Below are 6481 nucleotides of genomic sequence, written 5' to 3'. Positions count from 1 at the left end.
GGGATTCAACTTCTTCCTGGTTTAGTCTTGGGAGGGTGTATGTGTCCAGGAATTTATCCATTTCTCCTAAATTTTCTAGTTTATTTGTATAGAGGTGTTTATAGTATTCTCTGATAGTAGTTTGTATTTCTGTGGGATCAGTGGTGATATCCTCTTTATCATTTTTTATTGTGTCTATTTGATTCTTCTTTCTTTTCTTCTTTATGAGTCTGGCCAGTGGTCTATCTATTTTGTTAATCTGTCCAAAAAATCAGCTCCTGGATTCACTGATTCTTTGAAGGGTTTTTCGTGTCTCTATCTCCTTCAGTTACACTCTGATCTTAGTTATTTGTTGTCTTCTGCTAGCATTTGAATTTGTTTGCTCTTGTTTCTCTAGTTCTTTTAATTGTGATGTTAGGGTGTCGATTTTAGATCTTTCCTGCTTTCTCCTGTAGGCATTATTGCTATAAATTTTCCTCTAAACACTGTTTTAGCTGTGTCTCAGAGATTCTGGTACACCGTGTCTTTGTTCTAATTGGTTTCAAAGAACTTATGTATTTCTGCCTTAATTTCATTTTTTACCCAGTAGTCATTCAGAAGCAGGTGTTCAGTTTCCATGTAGTTGTGGGGTTTTGAGTGAGTTTCTTAATCCTGAGTTCTAATTTGATCGCATTGTGGTCTGAGAGACTGTTTGTTTTGATTTCCATTCTTTTGCATTTGCTGAGGAGTGTTTTATTTCCAATTATGTGGTCAGCTTTAGAATAAGTGTGATGTGATGCTGAGAAGAATGTATATTCTGTTAATTTGGGGTGGAAAGTTCTGTAGATATCTATTATGTCTGCTTGGTCCAGAGCTGAGTTCAAGTCCTGAACATCCTTGTTAATTTTCTGTCTCGATCTGTCTAATATTGACAGTGGGGTATTAAATTCTCCCACTATTATTGTGTGGGAGTCTAAACCTCTTTGTAGGTCTCTAAGAACTTGCTTTATGAATCTGGGTGCTCCAGTATTGGGTACATATATAGTTAGAATAGTTAGCTCTTCTTGTTGCATTGATCCCTTTACCATTATGTAAAGCCCTTCTTTGTCTTCTTTGTTTTTTTGATCTTTGTTGGTTTAAAGTCTGTTTTATCAGAGACTAGAATTGCAACCCCAGCTTTTTTTTTTTTTTGCTTTCCATTTGCTTGGTAAATATTCCTCCATCCCTTTATTTTGAGCCTATGTGTCTTTGCATGTAAGATGGGTCTCCTGAGTACAGCACACTGATGGGTCTTGACTCTTTATCCAATTTGCCAGTCTGTGTCTTTTAATTGGGGCATTTAGCACATTTACATTTAAGGTTGATATTGTTATGTGTGCATTTGATCCTGTCATAATGATGCTAGCTGGTTATTTTGCCCATTAGTTGATGCAGTTTCTTCATAGTTTCGATGGTCTTCACAATCTGATATGTTTTTGTAGTGACTGGTACCGGTTTTTCCTTTTCATATTTAGTGCTCCCTTCAGGAGCTCTTGTAAGGCAGGCCTAATGGTGACAAAATCTCTCAGCATTTGCTTGTCTGTAATGAATTTTATTTCTCCTTTGCTTATGAAGCTTAGATTTACTGGATATGAAATTCTGGGTTGAAAATTCTTTTAAGAATGTTGAATATTGGGCCCCACTCTTTCTGGCTTGTAGAGTTTCTGCAGAGAGATCCACTGTTGGTCTGATGGGCTTCTCTTTGTGGGTAATCCGACCTTTCTCTCTGGCTGCCCTCAACATTTTTTCCTTCATTTCAACCTTGGTGAATCTGACAATTATCTGTATTGGGTTTGTTCTTCTCGAGGAGTACCTTTGTGGTGTTCTCTGTGTTTCCTGAATTTGAATGTTGACCTGTCTTGCTAGGTTGGGGAAGTTCTCCTGGGTAATATCCTGAAGAGTGTTTCCCAACTTCGTTCCATTCTCCCCGTCGCTTTTAGGTACACGAATCAAACGTAGGTTTGGTCTTTTCACATAGTCCCATATTTCTTGGATTCTGTTCGTTCCTTTTCATTCTTTTTTTCTCTAATCTTGTCTTCACACTTTATTTCATTAAGTTGATCTTCAGTCTCTGATAACGTTTCTTCCACTTGATTGATTTGGCTATTGATACTTGTGACCAATCTTTTTTTATTTCCTTAAAGCATTGAGAAAGTGATTCTTTCATCCAGTTTTCCATTTTATTTTATGAAGGAAGTTTGTCAGGTTTTACTGACATTTAACATAGTACTAATCAAAATTATAATTATTGTAACTTTATACGTTATAATTTTATATTATAAATTATTAAGTATATTAACAACTTTTCAATGCATGAAATCAATCTGCAGACATATATAGTTTCAAATGGATAAACTATGAAGGTAAAATGAAATGTAATCCACATTTTTTTTCATGTCTAACCTTATTTCTTTCCTTTATTTTAAAGGGAAACCTCTCACAACTATTTCTTATCTATTTTGTTACAGGTTTCTCTTCTTTGATTCATGCTTCCACCTACTACAATATGGTTTATACTGATTAATTCTACCAATGCAGCTCTCACTAAGATCTCCACTGCCATTTATTTTTCTGATGTAGTAGACAGTTTTAATCCATATTTCCCCTAAGTCTATTGATTCTTCTTCTAAACACATTTATTTTCAAGACACACATTTATCACCATTATGTCTTTCCTTCACTAATGTGTAGTTTTCCACCTTTGCTTCCTTTGTGTCTCTTATATCCCCTGTCTTTAAAGGTGGAAGGTCCTCAGAATCAATTTTAAGTTCTTTTTTCCTTTACTTTTCTTTTTCCTCCCCACATGACTGCCTCTATTTTTGGGATTTCCATTGCCAGTTATGAACCTTCATTGTATTTCTTGAAAATTGCAAATTCATATATCTGACTGGAAATACACATTTGCAATTATATGTTTAGAAGTCAATTTATAGAGGATATTGCTTTTTTATTTTTATTTCTGGACATGCCTAAATCCATCCTCTTCTACTAGAAATTCATTGCTTTTTTTCCTATCTCACATTATAGCATTTAACATAACTGATATCAATTGAGAATGATGATTATTGTTTTTAAGTTTCTTTCCTCACAAAAATCAAAGGTACATGAGAACAGGAAATGTATTTGTTTTTTTCAATTTTATATCCTGAAGGCAACATACAACATACAGTCTGGTATAGAAAAATCTATTTTGACTTATAACCAATAGTAGGTAACTGAATTGTATAATCTATTTTTTAATCAGGTTAAATAATCAGGCTTGGAGTTTCATTTTAAAGAATAAAATACAAGTTTTCCATAGTAAAAATTTAATGAAAAAAGCAAAGTGATATATTGACTAAATGTAAAGAACATTTATTGTTATATTAACCACAAAATAAAAATACATGATATAGTAAAAGAAGATTTTAAATATTATAAATAGTTAAATAATTATTTAGATAAATAGATAAATAGATCCATCATCATGATCATCTGTAAGGAACTAGTGCCTGTACATCTGAACATGATGTTGCTTAACATTCCTGAAAACATTTTAAAATTTTGATTCAGCTCATGTCATGGATATAGCAAAAATGAGAAATGGCAGAATTCATGAAAGTGTGAGATGACGTATTAATCATGGAAATGATTCTCATTTCCATGTTGAACCAGTTTTCATTCCTTCCTCCTTAATCTTTCCTGCAAGTTCATTGATAAAGAGAAGGATCTCATGATTTCTGCTCTGACAACCTCCCAGGAACAAGGGCTATATTTCTTCTTTGTCAGATAAAGAGTGATTCTTTGAAAGTATTTTCTCACAGCCAGGATGGAGTCCACATTCACCAGGGGAGTCTCTTCCACCCCAACCCTCTGCATCACACAGGCTTCCAGGTCTTTCAGCTGCTGGTAAAGTTCAGTGTAGAATTTGTCTAAAAGGGCCGCATCCCAAGTATCAGATGAGTCCTTTGTGCTGAAGAGGTTGAAGGTCTGCTGCATCTTCTCACGGAAGAGGAAGATAGCTTGAACCTTCTGGAAGTGGTTGCCATCAAACACTTGATAATGGGAAATCAAAGTCATGTCTGTCCTTCAGGCAAGAAAAAGAGATTCTCCTCATTTGTGCCAGGAGTATGAAGGCCCTCCTGTTACCCAGGCTGTGGGCCTGAGGCAGATCACAGCCCAGAGAGCAGATGGACTTGCAGCTGAGCACCATCATGGCCATCAGTAAACTAAAGGGCAAGTCAATTGGGGATGTTTCAGATGCTACTGGGCTGGCTGAGAGAGTAACTCTGAACTTTGGGTTTTAGGTTATCTGAAGACCTTATTTTGTGCATAACCTTAAATAGGGAACACACTAGTGTCTATTTTCTGAATGCCCCCTCTTAATTTCTGTTTCTGTTTTTGTTTTCCTTTATGCTCTCTCTGCAGGCCTGTAGAACAGTTTCTTAACTACTTCTTTTTATTATTACCTCCTCTTCTCCTTCCCCATAGTCTTTTTAGAAATTTCTCTGTAATTCAAATTCCCACTAATATTTAATAACATAGATATACTATATATCTGTTGATGTTCTATGCACACATCTTTATATATAAGCAGTATAAAGTTTAATGTTTTAATTCAATGGAGGGTTAAGAATGACCAAACATTTTAAGCTAAAAGTTAATAGTTAAATTTAAAACCCATGGATATTTAACTTAACTCCATAGCTACATTTTTAAAGTGATTTTTATATAATTTATTCACTTACATAAATTGTAATGTGTCAAATTACATGACCAAATTAACAAGTTATAAAAACATATAATAATAACTAATATAATAAAATACTTAAAGTCATTCAAACCTGCCAAAGACTGTTAAAATTTAAATTATTTTTTAACATTAACTGTTAGTGCACTTAACTTTTAATTTTGCTTCATAGGGGAAAACTTTCGACTTCAGTAGCTGCTAGATATTCATCCAGATATTGTCAAGATTGTTCTCTTTTCAATGCTGAAACAGTTAATGATGTGATGAACAATATCAGTATAATTAAATAATATAAAGTATTTTTAATTCTCAAAGCCCACAGCACATTCAGAATTGCTAAGGATCAGACATAAACAACATCCACGAGATGGCAAATGACAGCACATATGTATGCACTGGACACCTCTCATGATATGACTTTGACATCTAGTAAACCTTGAAAAGTCCTCTACTCACAGCACCCATTTGCCATAGGTTTGCAGCACTGACCTTATATACCTTTTGTGTATCTTCCATGGACTCAATGTCAATGCTTCTCATGTGATACACAAGAATATTCAATCAAAAAAATGTTAAGGGATAAGTATTTTTTCAGATAGAGTTGAGCTTTAGAGGGCCACAAACCATTGAAATAGGTAAGATTTGTTCCTGCTCCCAAGAATTAACTAATTGTTCCTTTGAGAGCAATATCATGCCCAATGAGATTACACAATTGAGAAAAAATCAATTGGATTAAAAAAATTTGTACATTAAAATTCAAATTTCCAAAGAAATTGCAAAGGTTCCAATACTAGTTGATTCTTATCTAACTAAATGAAACAATTTTTTTCCTAAATGTTCATAATGGGAGGTAAATGTGATAACATATATGGGCTGTACAATTGTTTTACATGCCATGCCAGACACCAGGGATCTTTGTTTCTAATTTTCATTTTCATTGAAAGCAAAAGTTGTTACTTTTTGCATCCTAAAGAATGGAGACCAGAAGAAAACAAACGTGTATCTAAATGTGGTTAAAATGTTAAAAGGAAAAAATATCTTAATGGAAAAAAATAATGACGAAATAGAATTTACCTACGTTAATTCCAGTCAAGGTGGAAATTAAAGGAACGGGAAGAGCAGAAGCAAAATTGTGAAAGAGATGTAGATCAAAGGGAGCAAATGGGCATGGGCTGGAAGAATAGTAATCATTCCTGGTCAGGGGTGTGTTTTCAGCTTTGCTGAATCCAACCTTCACAGAGTGTCATGGGACACATACCAACCACAAGAGTTTATACATAAAAAAGGCAAAATTTTGAGAGTACAATATACTCTCTGCATAATAGGTAAGTGATGATGTACCAAGTTCTCCCTTAGTGTATAAATAAACTCAAGACATCAACATTTTTCTTATCACGTCTCTTACAAGAAACAAGGGAATTGATAATTTCAAAGGACACTTTCCCCAACCTAGTAAAGTTTGATAATAAAAATAGTGATTAATAGGAACCAAATAGCTAAATTGTTGAATGCGTTTATTTTTAGTCAGACATTGTTCTTAGCACTTACAAAATTGATGCTCCCTTTACCAATAATGAATACTCTTGTTTTTCATATTAACTGAACATCTACCATGTGTCTACCCCTATTAATTCACTGGCGATATCAGTGACCGAAGAAGACTGATAGGTTCTACTGTTATTCCTATTTACAAAATAAAAAATAGAAGTATAAGTAACTATCGAATTATGAAGCCATTGTTTGAGCCCAAAATCT

At 34.1% G+C, this 6481-nt stretch overlaps 1 pseudogene; it reads right to left on the bottom strand.

Moving 5' to 3' along the window:
* Positions 1 to 3654: 3654 nt before the first annotated feature.
* On the bottom strand, positions 3655 to 4216 carry LOC100436283 (interferon alpha-5-like; annotated as a pseudogene).
* Between the last annotated feature and the right edge of the window lie 2265 nt (positions 4217 to 6481).

Source organism: Pongo abelii, chromosome 13, assembly GCF_028885655.2.
Source record: "Pongo abelii isolate AG06213 chromosome 13, NHGRI_mPonAbe1-v2.0_pri, whole genome shotgun sequence".
NCBI lineage: Eukaryota > Metazoa > Chordata > Mammalia > Primates > Hominidae > Pongo > Pongo abelii.
Note: the sequence above shows the minus strand (reverse complement) of the source record. Positions and strands in the feature narration are given on the sequence as shown.